This window comes from Cnephaeus nilssonii (assembly GCF_951640355.1).
Source record: "Cnephaeus nilssonii genome assembly, chromosome: 15".
NCBI classification, from domain to species: domain Eukaryota; kingdom Metazoa; phylum Chordata; class Mammalia; order Chiroptera; family Vespertilionidae; genus Cnephaeus; species Cnephaeus nilssonii.
Genome location: NC_137086.1, coordinates 18,127,691 through 18,144,705, shown reverse-complemented (window position 1 = coordinate 18,144,705; position 17,015 = coordinate 18,127,691). Strand labels below are relative to the sequence as shown.

At 37.9% G+C, this 17,015-nt stretch overlaps 1 protein-coding gene and 1 pseudogene across 3 annotated transcripts in view; both read left to right on the top strand.

Annotated features, from left to right (window-relative positions):
• STRN (striatin) overlaps window positions 1–17,015 on the top strand; it is a 71,699-nt gene that overhangs the window by 664 nt on the left and 54,020 nt on the right. The gene's annotated exons all lie outside the window — the stretch shown is intronic.
• On the top strand, window positions 9,094–13,842 carry LOC307112216 (small ribosomal subunit protein eS1-like; annotated as a pseudogene). Its single transcript has one exon. The product of its transcript is annotated as a small ribosomal subunit protein eS1-like (transcript).

Here is a 17,015-nt window from a genome sequence, read left to right as displayed (position 1 = left end):
CTTCTCTTAACTCTGTTTCCTTTCAACTCCCTGGCCCTCGCACGTTTTAGGGCTTGCCTTTCGGTGCACTCATTGGGCTCAAAGCGGTGCCCATCCTCTGCCCTAGGTCTAGAGACGTTCCCGCAGTGGGTATGGGCAGTAGGCTTCTCTGAGAGGAAGGTGAGCAGGGGAGGCCACAGAAGTTCCATCCGTGAGGCCTGGACTTTCGGCGAGCAGCTGATGTTGGGGGGAGAAAGTGTTACTAGGAATATCCAGCTCTCTCTTTACATATGTAAATGTTTCTTCTCTCCTTCCCACTCCCTCACCCCCTCCCGCGTTTCTTTTAGGTATTTCAGATTCATGGATTTTTTTTTTTAAATGCAGGACCTAGAGATGATCGCAGCCAGATGGTAGTTCAGAGATGGTCTCCTGTTCTCCGAATCTAAAACTTCCCGAGGATTGATTTTATGTTCAGGGTTCTGTGAGATGTGACTTCTACTCGAAAAGGGACTAGAAGGGGCTTTAAAGTTGGTCCACATTTCCTGCATAATCTGCAAAATAGAGTATATCCAGGGAGGAGCAGTTGTGGCCTCTTAGAAGCATTGAAAGGGAGGCTGATACTTTACAGGCCATTCTGAGTCGGTTAAGTGGCTCTTAAAAACTTCCAAGCCATACACCAATTTCACAAGGAACTTAAAGAACTGTGCTTTACTGGCTAAATCCTGTTATGTTTATGAAATTTGAGTATAGTTTTGGTTGGTGAAACACTTGACGTTAAAATGCTACCCAGTGTGTCACTTTTTCTTTTGGTAACATGTATTTTCTTTGATACTTAAAAAAAAGAAAAGGAGAAGTCTGTTTAATAGGGTCTGTGCTGGGACAGGCTGCTTTGGTGTAGTGCAAGTGGAATGAAAGGAGCAAGTAGACGGTTACAGTATGGGCTGGGCTTGCTGCTCGCTCTGTGACCTTTAGGAAATCCTTTAACCTCTCTGAACGTCAGTGTCATCACTTATTTATTTGGCACGTTTATTGAATGCCAGCTGTGTGCCTCTAGGTCCTGGGATGAACAAAACTGACACAGCCTCTACCCTCATAGAGCTTAAATTTTAGGTGGGAGGCAGTGAGTAAATGCATCTCTATAATATTCTGACCCATAGCAACTGCCATGAGGAGAACTCCGGGAACAGGAATAGAATGTGATAGGGGCAGCTATTTTAGATGGAGTGGTTAGGGGAGGCCTCTGAGAGGAGTTGAATGAAGTGAGGAAGTGACCCATAGTTTCTAAGATTGCTTCTGATTCTTTATGTTCTTTGGTGGCTTTTTCATTCCGACTGTTACGTTGCTTTAGTATCTGGTCTTACGATATTTGTAATTTTTCTTATAATAAATCTGACCATGTCTGTATAGTAAACAGCAGACTTAGATGCTTCACTCAAATTTACTGGTAATTCACCTTTATTGGCAGTGAATTCCATAAATGAGCTTGTGGATTTCAGACTTCAAGAAAGTGTTAAAGGCAGGCTTTAACTTTAACGTTGTACTGTTGTGGAGGATGATGTTTATATGTAACCACTTAAATTTTAATTTCTTTTCCAGTTTAGGGAATGTAAGATAAGTCACACTAATTGGGTAAAAAACCAAGAAAACAATTCTTACTGCTTGTAGAACTTTGGGAATTTTCAACCCACTTCATCCCCTGTGCCTCCCCCCACCTCACTGTGTTTAAACTTTTTAATTTTACCTGTAACTGTAGCCACTCTTCAATTTTATATGCACACACACAACTTCCTGGGTTATTAACGGCAAATGTTAAACTTAAGGTAGGTTTCCCATTGGCGCTCATTTTGTTAAGGGCACTGCATTTTTACAGTACCTTTTGGTTGTTCTCAAATTAAGCATCCACAGAGAAACTTTAAAAAATCGTATTTTCCAAACAGAGCAAGTATTATGTATTTTGGAGGGATAGAGTTTGCAGGAACCTGTGGTCTTTGGCCCCTTTATTAGCATTATTGAAAAATATTTTTTAAATCATTTATTTTTATTATTGACAGTATTACAGATGTTTCCCATTCCCCCCATTTGCCAAATCATTTCTTTACATCAACATCATTAAATTTGAACATATCCCTTCATTTTCCTAGAAAAACAATAGGAAGTAAGAATTGAATGATGATGAAATTTGGATTACTTGATGTCTTCCTTTTAATTTTTAAATCTTTTCTCCAGTCCTTAACACCAAAGTCAACAAAAACACCTTTAAGGTTAACTCTAATGTGTCTCCTCAGGAACCTGTTAGTCCTGCTCTTTTAAATTGCCAGGGCCGAATTGTGAAAGGCCATCCAAGATCCCACCTATCCACCGGGCCTGCCTTCATCACTTCCTCCCTCCTTCAGACCTTGAGAGTAAGGAACTAACCACATTGTACCAAAAACGTGTTGTCATTTTGTTCCCCCTTGCCCATTTTAGTTAAATATATAATTCTCTTTTACTTTTGGTAATCCCCCTCACCACACCATGTAGATGAGAATAGGTAATTCATGGAAAAGAATGGTCAAAATTATTACTGAGCTTTAATATTTGTGAAAGGAATTGAAAATGGGATACATAACATTTGAAAGAATTTTCTGGGTGAGACAGATTGAACCAGATTGATTACCTCAAAGAAACTTGCAGTCTGGTTGGAGTGATAGAACAATCAGAATGCAGAAAAATCAGTGTTTATCACTTGAGGGATTTAAGTTTTCTTAGAACAGCACAGAAGAGCCTAGCAGTGAGTGGAATGAATAGCAGGAAAAAAGAACTTTATGAGGTAATGAGAACCTAAGGCTCAGTTTCAAAAGTTACTGACTTATGGGAAGACAAAATGTAAATAAAAAATAAAAGTTATTGCCTTAGTTGTGTGTGTGTATGTGTGTGTAGTTGGGGAGGCTGTGCTGTTTACCTGGAAATGCTAGAACTGAGAAAAGGTCAAGCTATCATTAGTTATATGGTTGTTGGTACTAGAGTGTTTATGAATTTAAATTTTGGCATTGATGATTCATATTTTCATTCAATAGATGTTTTTCAAGTGCCTACTTCCTGCCAGGTCCTGTTCTAGGCACTGGAGAAACAACAATGATGAAAACAGATCCTACTCACATGAAACTTAAATTGTGCGGGAAGACAGACAGTATTAAATAAATGCATCCTGAAAACATTAGATGGTAATAAGAGCTGTGATGAAGTGTGTAAGTGGGATCTGGAGTGCTTGGGAGGGTGGAATGGGGAAGAAAGGCTTTACCGATAAGGTGCCATTTGAACAGAGACCTGAAAAGGTGAAATCTAAGGAGAGTGTTCCAGGCAGAGGGAACAGAAGGGGGAAGGAACACGGTTGGAATGTTTGAGGAATAATGAGGCAAGTGTGGGTGGAGTACAGGAGGAGACTAGAAGAAATGATGTCAGAAGTATTGAGTCTTGCCCATGGTAAGGACTTTAGATTTTACCGCAACAAGGTGGGGAACTATTGAAATGTATTGAACAAAAGAGTGACAGCATCTTTAAACAGAACCCTTTGCCAAGGATTCAGAATGACCTGGAGGGGAGATGAGGATAGAAGAATCAGAGTCTAGTTAGGAGGCTCTTTGAACAATCCAGGCTACAGATGAACTAAAGTGGCAGTAATGAGATCTGGGATTATATGTTTGAAACATGTTCAAAATATAATGGATTTTGAATATATTTTTGAAGGTAGAATCAGCAAGATGTGATAGAGGACAGGATGTGAGATTTGAGACAAAGGGGAGTGGAAGATGGAGAGAAAGGCAGAGAGAAGTATTGATGTGAGAGAAACACATCGGTTGGTTGCCTCCTGCACACTCCCCACCAGGGCCTGGGTTGGGGAGGAGCCTACAACCAACATACCGCCCTTGATCTGAATGGAACCCGGGCGCTTTGGTTCGCATGCCAACACTCTGTCCAATGAGCCAATCCGGCTAGGGCTACCTTGTGAGAATTAAATGAGAAACTTTAAGGTATCTAGCAGAGGCCTGGTACATAACGCAAAGTAAGTGCCGAATAAATAAATGGTACCAAGTGCATGATGTTAAAGTTGTATATCTCCTTGTTCCCACAGAAAAGCAAAATCTTCAGTTATGAACTCTTCTAAGGCTAGAGCATATAAGTGCCATTCTGGAACCATGCAGTTTAATATTCTGGGTCTGGTAGTGGCACTAAGGGACATTCAATAGGAATCAGCCTCAAAATTTTGATAATAGGACACCTTTCCCAGGCCAGGTCCGCTGGCCCATCCTCTTAAACCCCTCCTCCCCCAAACATTGGTAATATACTTCACATGTACTTGATTTACTTAATAACCCACTATGTGTCTTCTATCTTGAATTTTCTATAAACATTTCAGAATGTGTTTATCTTAACCATGCATGACTTCTTAGGTAACAAATTGTATATATTTACTAACCACTTTATAAAACTAATTTTTTGTTTTTTTGGACCTTTAAACTTGGAACTGGTGAGCCCCATTTTGGTATGGTGAAATTTTGTAAACAGGCTTATTTTTTAATTCTAGTCATCCTTGATAATTTTTAAATCTTATATTTTAGAAAGGTTCTAGAGGTTTTAGTCTTTTTAAAACATATCCTAATATTTGTTACTTTAGTGTTTCTCAACTTTAGCTGTAATCTTAGAATAATTTGGGTAAATTTTTAAATGTATTAATTCCCTGAGCTCTTCAGCAGGCTACTTAAATCAGAAATGTAGGAATTAGGGCCCCTGGCATTAGTATTAGATGAGACGTATACTAGTACACCTCCCTCAGACTGAGAGATAAAAATGATATTAATCTTTGAGCTGAAATGAACTTTGGAATTAATCAGCTACATCCTTTTTTTACAAGTAAAGTGAGGCCCAGAGAGAGATTAAATGACCAAGAATGAAAACAGATTTTTGTCCAAGCTCTGTCACTTAAATCTCCATATACCTTTGCAGTTTTTTAAAAAAACTTTTCAAGTACATTATCTTGTTCTATCCTTATAACCTATTGATAACCAGTCACTAATGCTTATTTAATCACTTTTATTGATTGATTGATTGACTTCAGAGAGAGGAATTGGTGGGGGGGAAGAGAGAGAAAAAGGAAGAGGGAGAGGGGGAGAGAGGAGGAAAGAAAGAGAGAGAGAGAAACATCAATCAGCTGCCTCCCGCTTGCGCCCGGACCTGGCATTGAACCTGCAATCTGGGTATGTGCCCTGACCTGACCGAGAATCTCACCCACCACCTTTTGGTGTAATGGACAATGTTCCAACAAACTGAGCCACACTGGCCAGGGCTCACTTTTCTTTTTATTTAAAGCAACAGACATGGAGGTTTTACAGTGTTCTACTGTTTTCTAGCTTATTTTATTAGCTACATTTATAATTTTCTTTTGACTTTGGTGTTTCTGTAGTTTCGTTATGATGTGTAAGGGTTTAGATTTCTTTTTTTATTTTATTGAATTTGGGACTTTGTTAGGCTCCTTGAATCTGTGGATTAGCATCTCATTAGTTCTGTAAAATAATCATTATCTCTTTGAATTTCTCTTCTACCTTGTTCTCTTTTCTTTCCCTTTGTATCTCTGATTATATGTACCTTAGGCCTTCCTTATCTGCGCTGTATTTTGCATTTTTAAAAATTTCTACATGCTTTATTCTGGATAATTCTGATTTATTTTCTAGTCCATTAATTTTCTTTTCAGTTGGATCTAATCTTTTAAAGCTATCCTGTGATTTTGATTATTGTTGAAGTTCAGTTTGGTTCCTCTTAAAATCTGCTCTATCTTTTCTAAATAGTTTCCTATTCCCTGTAAATATTTTCAGAGTTGTCTTCAGAGTTGTCTTGTATTTTTTAAACCTAGTAAGTATAGTTATTTTATAGTTGGTGTCTCTGTTCTTATATGTGAGGTCTTGGAAGTCCCTTTCTGTTGTCTATTGTTTTAGCTGATTCTTTGATGACTTTTTTTTTTTTTTGTCTGCATAGTTATGTGCTGCTCACTATCCTTGAAAAAGTATAAGATTAATCTGAGGTCTCAAAGAAAGATAGCTTCTTCAGATAGCTTACTTCAGAAAGTTTTTGCATTTGCTTCTGGTAAATATCTGGAAGCATTACCTGGACTGAAACACTTTAAAGCAAATTCATTGCTTGAAGTTTTAGACCACCCAGGTGATGAATATTTTGGTTGTGAATACATATGCAGGCCAATTTGTCTGTTTCCCCTTTGCTTTGAGGGTATAAGCCCTTTAGGGTCTTAGAAAAATGTTGGGTATATCTCCTGTTATGGTCCTGGTCTTTGATTTTTGCCTTTTGGGTTCTACAAGGCTGTTCAAACTAAAGTTCAAATTTGTTCTGATTGGCCAGCACCCAAAGGGTAACAGTGACTTTTGTTCCCTTACCGGACTGGGTTCCCAGTTTCTTTTTAGTTTTGACCAAATAATTCCTTACTGTCTCATTAGCTTTTCTTTTTAAGATGATTGTAAAAATATTTTATACAGAATTTTAAAATCTGTTTTTAGTAGGGGAGTTATTTCAAGGCACCATTGCTGGAAACAGATTTCTCTTACCTTACTTTCAAAAACTGACATATATGAATGGCCCTAGTAATTACCTGGGGAGAAATATTGCTAGTAGAAATTCTTTATCGAGGGATATACCTATTTAGCCCTAAACGTTATGTACTACCCAAGTTGACTTCTCTTTGAATTTCAATGGTAGAGGCAGACCTACAACTTTTCTTCAAAATCTTGGTAATTTAAGAGGAATTTAAAACAAACAAACCCCTTTACTAATCAGTCTTTGATTAGAAATGTGTTTGAAAGTCCAAATAATCTGTATTGGTTACTCTTTTTCAGCCTACTGTCTGCTTGATGTTGGGTACACTTTCTGATTTATGAATGTTACTAGTATTATTCTGGTTTCAATTCTAGGCCATTAGGAAGAAAATTGCCCCTGGGATATTTGGAATTTCTTGCTTTTGTGGCCATTTGGACAAAACAATCTATTGATTGTCATAATTTGCCTGTGGAAAGTGTGGGTTATCAGTGGGGTGTTCTCCATGTCCCCACTTGTTACTGGTGAAAGTGAGCTTCTTGGGCTGCCCTGGGAATAAGAATTTCCTGAGGCCCCCATGGGAGGATGAGGTATAGTGGAAAGCTTTATCGATGATGTAAGATTAAGGGGTTTCCTTCCAAGGTCTCATCTCCCTCCGTCCTGCCATGGAAAAAGTGCTATGTGATTGTCAACAGAGCTAGAATGAAAGCCACTGCCCAGAGCCTTTGCTCCATATTAAAGACCAGTCCAGCATCTGGCTAGGTTAGGTGTGTTTCCAGCTACAGTTCATTGCCTCTGGGGTCCTCATGGCCCAGGGTCACATGGCAGGCTAGTGCAGGTGATGGAACAAGCTGGTGTAAGGAAGCAGGAGGGAAGCAAGAGGAACAAGAGAGAAAGTTTCTTTGTTTGGGGATTTTTAAATAGGAGCATAACCAATGAATCCTTCAGGATTTCATGTGCTTGCAGTGGTTCCAACCCCCCTAGCCAATCCATGGTTCCCAGGCTAGACTGACAGGCAAGCACCTTCCTTACTCACTCTGACTTCACTACACATGCACCCATCTTCCCCTTTGTTGGACCCTTTCCCCCAGCGATTTGCACGGAATGGACTGTGGTTCCCTGGGGAGTGTTAAGTTGCAGCTTCTTGGTGAAACTGCCCAGACAACCATGGTTATAATGTCTGGCCTTCCCTTTGCACCTTTCCTGTTATGATGATAACAATAGAGTCATACAGCTTCATCACTTTCAATTTAACATTTTTCTAGGCTTTATTTTTACTTGTAAGTTGTGGAAGATAACATAGACTCTAAGCATAGTAGTTGTAAGGTTTTAAAAAAGATAAAATATGTAAAGTTTATTTCCCATAATAGGTGTCCAGCAAGTTGTTTGCTCTTGTTGGTTGAAATTTCTATGGACAGAATGCATTTGATTGTATTGTTTATTTAAATCAAATTTTAGAAGAATTGGTTTCAGTGATCCATTTCACGTAGTAGCTATTTACATTCTCTTTGCCCTATTAGTAGTGGTTTAAGGACAATGAACTGACTGTATTGGGAGGCGGGGGAAGGCCAGAGGTGGTAGTAGTAGGTGGTAATAGTTTGTAAGCATTGAAGCCTACAAGTAATAATAGAGGAAAATTTGGAGTTTGGGATAGAATCCTGAGGCAACAGAGAGAAGTTAGAAAAGGGTTAGAAGAAAAGAAGAGACAGAGGAGCAGAGAGGTGGGAGAAGCAGAGACTGGGAGAAACTGCACTGAACATATTAACATTCTTAATTTCTAAAGGATGTATATTAACTGTAGTCTTCATTCTAGCACTTGTAATTGTAGAATTCTAGGGCTGACTGGGATAGCAACTCCCTCCCTCCCTTCCTCCTTCCCCTCCCTCCCTTCCTCCTCAATTTTCTATCCCCTACTTTGAATTAAGAATATTTTACCTCCTGAGGGACCTTAGAATTTGGGTAATCTCATCCTTTGTTTTAGTACTTAGGGCCACCAAGATAAAAGGATTTGTCTTAGATCACTTGTGAGTTGGTATTGATTTAGTTTAGAACCCAGGTGTGGTAGTGCCCTGGCCATCATATTACATCATCTCCTTTAATTGGTCTTGTGAAGCTGCTTCTGATCTGAAGTAGCCAAATGAATTAATAACATTTAGATGATTAAGTATGTTTTGTATAGCTGTAAATTCTTATCACTTATTTTAAGTTTTCAAGTAGAATAATTTTCTTCAAGTAGAGTAATTCTTTAAGGGACTCAGGAAAGTCTTTAACAATTTGTGTTTCTCAAAGTTGTTAAACAATATCACTCTATTTTAATAATTTTATTTATTTTTGTGTAAGGAATACTGAAATAAAATGTATTTCTTTTTTAAAAAAGTCTGCAAATTTGGATCTTTTTCAGCTTGTTTGAGAGTAGCCAATTAAGTTCTGTGTGTGTGTGTGTGTGTGTATTTTAATATAGTTTGTGATTATTATGAATATAGTTTGTGTTTATTGATCATCTATGAATTTGTGTAGTATTTTAGTTATTAGGTTATTCTTAGCCCATCTCTTATACTGGTACATATGCTATATTTGAACAAAATAATATGTAACCATATCTTTGCTCTAATGCAGTAAGCTATTTGAGGAAAAAAACACACTTTTTTGGGACAGACTAAATGCTGCTAACCTTTATTGTAAAAGTACTTTATCTGAACAGTGGAATATTAGAAAATGGAATGGAATGATGGAATATTAGAAAATACTGATATGTAAGAAGGAAAAGTTATTGTAGAGTTGGCTAGAAGCAGTATGACACAAGGAAAAATGAGTAGGTATTTTGTTGTGGAGACAACATGGGGAGAAAAATAAGGGAGTTGGAGCCCTGGGATTAAGGTGATCTTGGGGAAGCATTGCATAAGGTTGGGTTGAATAGGTATTTTGGGTGTGGCAAATAGGTTCTTGGCATTACTGCGCTATAGAGATCCAAGGAAAGGGCCAGGGGGAGTGTTTCATTACTCTACACACCAGGTTCCATTAGCACTCATTTACATGAGACAGAAATTGGATCCAATACCAGCATATCTAGTTAGTAGAAATAAACACGATGTCAGATTCCACAAGGGTGATACCAACTTCACCTGGTGGAAAATTACAGCCCAGACTTGTTCTCAGTTTTTTGTTTATACTTCCTAAATGAGAAGGTTAAGTAGTCAGCAAAGGATCTTAAATTATAGGCACAACTAAAACCTGCTCCTGAGGAATGTGGATTCATATAAAGCTAAAAGGAGGGAATAAGGAGGAGCCAGTGAATCTGGGTCAGCATACTTCATTGAACTTGAAAAAGTAGAGTCAGTCGCGTAGGATGGTGCCATGGTCCCAGTAATTGACCATAAAACAATAATAGTTTCACTAATACATATAATAATACATAATACAATTGTTTATGATTTCTGGTTTTGGTCTTCCTTGAGTAAAGCACACTGAGTGCAAAATCCTAGATTTTTATGACGTTTCTCCCAATCTTTTAGTTATTTCACTCACATTTAATTTGACAGTGATATTTTTAGTACATCTTCTTTATTGTCTTGTCTTTCCAAAGCATTCAGCCTCGTTTTTTTCTTCATACCCATGTTTTATTGGTTTATGTAATATTTAATTGAATTATCTAATCAGAGTAATAAGTGCTACTGACATAAATAGATATGGGAGGAAACCAGTTGATTTTTAGTGTTCTTATACTACACTTTAGTGGGAACCGAAGTGAATGGGTGAATTATAAAGAATACTATACTCTAGGAGTGAATATTCAATGTGTCCTGGGCTTTGAGCAGTGTTTTATAAAGGGACTAGAGAATACTGGTTAATTCATAAGGTTGGTTAAGAGAGGAGTGGTGAGAACTTCTACTGTATCTCAATTATACAATCTATCACATACTTAGTATGGCTATTTCCTCACTAGACTGTGAGTCACTTAAAGGCGTTTTTATTTTCCTAAAGTCCAGCAGAGTGACTGGCACATTGTAGCTACTTAATAAATGGTTCTTGAATGAATCACATATTAGGATATGTTACTGACTATTAAATATACGCCTGTATATGTATGTTCTGTCTCCCAGCTAAATTGTGTCCTTAGGGGCAGGTCTTATGTCCCAGACATCTTTGATATTTAAAATGTTTGTTGTAAATGTAATAAATGTACAATATATGTTGCTATATGAAGAACAGCCTGTCTATCCTCTTGCTTCTAGCTAGTTCTGCTGTCTGACTTCCATTGGAAAGAACCTTTTCGAGCAAGTAATGTCTGTGTTCTGTTGTGTAGAGCATCGCCTGGGCCCTGCCAAGTCATTCTGACAGAGCTCATTTCAGGGATCCCCCTGGCTTCATAATTGTAGCTTGATGTTAGTTGCAGCAAATGGTGCTTGGGTTTTGGTAGTTGTGTGTGTAGGTTTGTTATCTTTTCCCTTTGTGTGTTAAATACAGACTGCCAGGAAATGTCTTTGGCAGTATGTCCTAAAACTCTTTATAATCAGCAGGGATAGGTAACATTTTTTTTCTTTTCTAAAGCCCATATCTTCAAATTTTATACACATTTCCTATTCCTTCTAAATAGAAAGCAAATGGAATATTTTTCTATGAAGACAAATCTTATTTTAAATAAAATATTATTTTACATTCTATATTTCTGATCGTTTATAGATGCACTACCAATATATTGTGATTTTAAAGCTTTTTAAAACTCTGCTTCTTTAAATAATAAAATGGAAATGCCTTTGTTATTCAGAATTTAGAATGAAAATTCTGATTTCCTTATCACTAAGCTTGCTTCTTTTAATCAAAAATTAAAGTTTAGCATTTTAGATCCTTATAGCTAGCAAACTAAGTGAGAAGCACAAAAACGCTAAAATATGGAAATGTTAAAGTTGCCAAAATCTCATAGAAATTTTATCATTGAGAATTTTTTTAAAATTATGCTTTTGTTTGCAAGGCTTTTGGTTGCGACATTAGGTGCTTACTGAGTACCTGGCATTCTCTTAGGCACTGGAGATACAGTGAAAAACAGGCAGGTGTGGTTTTACCTCACATGTAGCTTGTAATCAAGCAATGATTCTTAACTTCAGGTGGAGCTGAGTCCATTATGCCAATGGTAATACCCACTTTGGCAATGCCATTTTAGTTTTCCCCATTTAAAAACCAACCAACCATCCCTTTTCACTCTCTGAGCAACACCTTGGCAGTGGGCAAGAACAAGCGACTTATGAAAGGTGGCAAAAAGGGAGCCAAGAAGAAAGTGGTTTATCCATTTTTTGAGAAAGATTGGTATGATGTGAAAGCACCAGCTATGTTCAACATAGGAAATATTGGAAAAACACTAATCATGAGAACTCAAGCAACCAAAATCGCATCTGATGGTTTCAAGGGTCGTGTTTTTGAAGTGAGCCTAGCTGATCTGCAGAATGATGAAGGTGCATTTAGAAAATTCAAGCTAATTACTGAGGATGTTTAGGGCAAAAACTACCTGACTAATTTCCAATGGCATGGATCATACCATGGTCAAAAAATGGCAGATCATGGTTGAAGCTCATGTTGATGTCAAGACTACCGATGGTTATTTGCTTCATTGATCCTGTGTTGGTTTTACTGAAATATGCAATAATCAGATTCGGAAGACTTCTTATGCTCAGCATCAACAGGTCCGCCAAATCTGGAGAACGTGATGGAAGTCATGACCCGAGAGGTGCAGACAAATGACTTGAAAGAAGGGGTCAGTAAACTGATTCCATATAGCATTGGAAAAGACATAGAAAATGCTTGCCAATCTATTTATCTGCTTTGTTAGAAAAATAAAAATGCTGAAGAATCTCAAGTTTGAATCAGGAAAACTCATGGAGCTTCATGGTGAAGTTAGCAGTTCTGGCAAAGCTACTGGCGATGAGACGGGGGCTAAAGGTGGGCAAGCTGATGGATATGAGTCCCTAGTTCAAGAGTCTGTTTAAAATTCAAACATTTAATGGTGACAAATAAAAAATCCAGTTTGTGATTAGAACAACAATAACAAAATATCAACCACATATTAAGTAACAACAAAAGAAACTCCTTTTTCAGCTGTTATCTATTGGTACTGTCATCCTGTCCCTTATTCTCTTTTATTTCTCTGTGCAGACCACATTTACTACCTTCAGTTTTTTAAAAAATATATTTTTATTGATTTCAAAGAGGAAGGGAGAGGATAGAGATAGAAACATCCATGATGAGAGAGAATCATTGATGAGCTGCCTCCTGCACGCCCCCTAATGGGGATCGAGTCCACAACCCAGGCATGTGCCCTTGACCGGGATGAACCTGTAACCTTTCAGTCTGCAGGCTGACGCTCTATCCACTGAGCCAAACCAGCTAGGGCTACCTTCATTTTTTTACTAGTCTCATCCTTCTTTCTCTCTCTTTTTTTTTCTTTGTTCTCTTTCTCTTTTTGAGTTATTTATTTCTCAGTCTCTTGTGCTCTTGCTTTCAGTCCTCCATTCAATTGTTTACCAGATTATACTGTGTTGTTTTTTTTTCAATAGCTACTCTTTAAGTCCTTCCACTCTAGTTGAATCCTTTGTTTAGATACCTCATAAAATTACAGGTCTAGCTAGTCTTCAGCTTTTCCACATTATAATTCTATTTGTAGGATTTCTTACTAATGTCTTTACCTGGATGACCTACCGCTTGAAACTCAATCATCCTTTTTAAAATTCATCTCCCAAACCAAGTTGATCTTCTCATACCCAGCTCCTCTTATCTTTTCTAGAAACCTAGATCATCTTTCACTGAAAATTTCATTCTTTGGTTCTTTCTCTCCCAGCTATGTATTTGATTTTGTAAACTCTGTGTAATGTTTTAAATCCAGTTGTAATCATTAAATTCCTAATGCTATTGTTACCCTGGTCCAGATCCTCATCACCTCATATCTGGATGACTGCAAGTAGGGGCCTTTCTAAGTTTTTACCTCTGGTCTCTCCCTTGGCCAAGGTATTCTATGCAGTACTTCCTCTAAAGCTTCTAAAAATATTGATTTGTTCAGGCATTCTTTTTTATTTTTGCCTTTAGCAGATTTCACATTTCTCCATTATTAGGTTGTTTATATTTCCTACCCGTTAGGATAGGAAACCAAAATAGTGCAATCTTGCTTTGCACATGAGCCATGTCTACTTTTTAAAAAATATTATTGTTCAAAAGGACATCTATCTATACTAATAAAAGGATAATACGCTAATTAGACTGGGAGAACTTCCAGGAGACCTTCCGGACGTTCTTCTGGACAAAGCCATGGTGGCGGGGCCGAGGTAGAGGCAGTTAGGGGCCAAGAGAGGAGGGCAGATGTGGGTGATCAGGCTGGTGGGGAGGGCCGTTGGGGGTGATCAGGTCGGTGGAGGGGGGGCAGTTGGGGGCGAGCGGGCCGTCACTGGGGGTCATTTGGGGGCAATCAGGCCGGTGGGGGGGTCAGTTGGGGGTGATTAGGCTGGGGGGGACAGTTGGGGGCGAGCAGGCTGGTGGGGGGGGCGGCAGTTGGGGGTGAGCAGGCCAGCAGGCAGAGTGGTTAGGGGCAATCAGGCAGGCAGGCAGGTGAGCAGTTAGGAGCCAGCAGTCCTAGATTGCGAGAGGGATGTCCCACTGCTGGTTTCCCCCAAGGGGTCCCAGAGTGGAGAGGGTGCAGGCCCAGCTGAGGGACTCCCCACCCCCGCACGAATTTCATGCACCGAGCCACTAGTTCTTAAATATTCTTTCATCACCTTGTGGTTTGTATTTCTCTTTCAGGTTTATAGGTTCTTTATTCAAATTTTGCTTAAGTCCTATTTCCACCATGAAGAGTTTTTGGATACCCTTAGTTTTTAATGATTGTTCTTATTTTAGTACTTGCTTTATCATTTGGCACTTAGGCTATGCTACCTAATACTGTTTACTTTCTTTTTATGAAACTATTTAGTTAATTTAACAAATATTTATTGGGCATCTGCTACATGCAAGTGACTGGGCATTGGAAGTATAGCAGTAAATAGCATAGAATCTATAGAATGCCATGTCCCTCTCTCTTGGGGCTTTAGCAGCTTCCTCTGTACCTTTTAAAAAATTTATTTCTAGCACCTATCACAGCATGTGTTAATAATGATGATGTTAAAATTGAGTTCAAATTTGCAAGAAGAAGCCCCTGAACTAATAATGCCAGAAAAAAAAAAAAAACCCCACAAAAACCTACTATAGAGACGAGGATGATTATTCTGTAGGATGGGGATGTCTTTTAGAAGGTAGCTGTTGTTGTGTATTCAGTAATAAAAATTTAAAAATTAGCCAAAGTAATACTGCCTTGGAAGATGTTATTTCAGCTGTATACCATTAGTCTATGAGAAGGATGCAAATAGAATGCAAACAAATATAAATCTTTTAATATATATATATATTTATTGATTTTAGAGGGGAAGGGAGAGGGAGAGAGGGATAGAAACATCAATAATGAGAGAGAATCATTGATCGGTTGCCTCCTGCATACCCCACACTGGGGATCAAGTCCGCAACCTGGGCATTTGCCCTGACTGGGAATTGAACCGTGAGCTCCTGGACACTCAACCACTGAGCCACACTGGCTGGGCAAATATAAATCTTATTTTAAAAAATCAACCAATTCATTGTTTTGGGATCAGTACTTAGGTGTTTTCCACACTGTGATCTTTTAGTTCCTTATAATCACAGAATGTTAAACTCTCATTGTATAGTTGAGGGGACTGAAGTTCAGAAAAGTTGGGTAACTTGAATAAGATCACATAGATTAGTGGGAGAACCAGGAATAGGAATTTCCCAACTCCTAAATCAAAGAACATTGATAGTTCAATAATTGATATATGTATATAGTTGTGATCCTGAGTTATCAAGAAAAAATTAAGTTATGTTAGCTGTTTTAAAAATGAAGATAGGAATTTCTTGATCTTTAAGATTCAATATATATCAAGGCTTATATTCAATACATATCTATCAATACTTAAAATACATATAAGTATTTTTAATATGTGTCTAATAAGTCTTTCCTATTTTCCCTACATTATGTTCTATTTTGTTTTCTTTTTAGACTGTTTGAATAAAAGTTGTTACTTTGACATCTTGACCTAATATTTTATCAGGAAATGAGTGTGTTATGATGGTTGAAAGTCAGGTAATTATTAATAAAAGCTTGACTTCCCTGGTTAAGGAATCTATAGTGATTTAAAAAATGTTTTTGTAAGTTTGCTATAACTTTAATACGAGAAGAGATTTAGAACTGAATCACTGACTAGACACCACCAATTTTTCTACAAAAAACACACACACCAGTTTTAGTCCTTATTTAGAATTGAGTTAAACTTAGATTTTATTTTTAGAAACTCTAAATTTTACATTTAGAAGTATGAAAGAAAACCAGTGGTTAGAGTGGTAAAACAGATTTTAATCAGGAGCTATTATAAAAGGGGGGAAAGACCTCAGCACATAATTGGGCTCAATTCTGAATATAACAAGGAATATGGGAATTTGTCACCTAGGAGGAGGGTGAGGTTTGGTGGGTGAAAGTTACTAAGAGGAAGCTACTTAACAGAATTCTTGCTGAAGGCAGGCCAGGGTGTTCGGATATCACCTGGAGGATGGTGGGTGATGAGGAATTTCATTAGAGATTGAGTGTGATGAGATTATAAAGGTGGAGGATTCTTGCTAGACCGACTTAGTGAGATTCTTGCTTAAATTAGGCAGCGATGAACCTGGAAGTTCAAAGATTGGTTCTTGTTTAGCAGAAGGCTCAGAGGACACTGGTTAACATGTAGCAAAATAGTAAATAATTATAAAAAACATATACATTAAAGCAATGAGGTACCCTTTTCTATTTATGAATTTTTAAACAATAAATAATACCCAATGGTAGGGGATATGTGTTAAATTTTACTCTCATGCTTTATTAGTGGTATTGGCTGTTGGTCAGTATCTAACGGGAACTTTGCATATTAGACATATATAGATAGATAGATAGATAGATAGATAGAGAATTATAATCTAAATGTCAAACTGTAGTGAAATGAGTATTACTGGGAATGCTTTTGGCTACAAGTAAATCCTCTTAACAGTGACATAAAAAAATAAAGTTAATTTTTCTCACATTCTATTTGTAGGTAGTCCTTTTCTTTGACATTAGCTATTGCAGTTGCTCAGTGATGACAAAGAATCTAGGCTTTTTCGATTCTTTCTGCTATCCTTTACCCCCAATGTACCGGCTTATTGTTACATTATGATTACAAGATTGCTAGACAGTATTGTGTTCCAAGAACCTTCCCCTCCAGTGTATGCCAGAAACTGGATAGTACTGAACCCCATCTATATATATAAAGAGCCAGGGTCTGTAATGTCCAAAACGACCGAAGGGATGACCAAATGCCAGGCTGCGTGCGCAGCAGGCTCAGGTGGGCGGGGACTGGTGAGTGGGC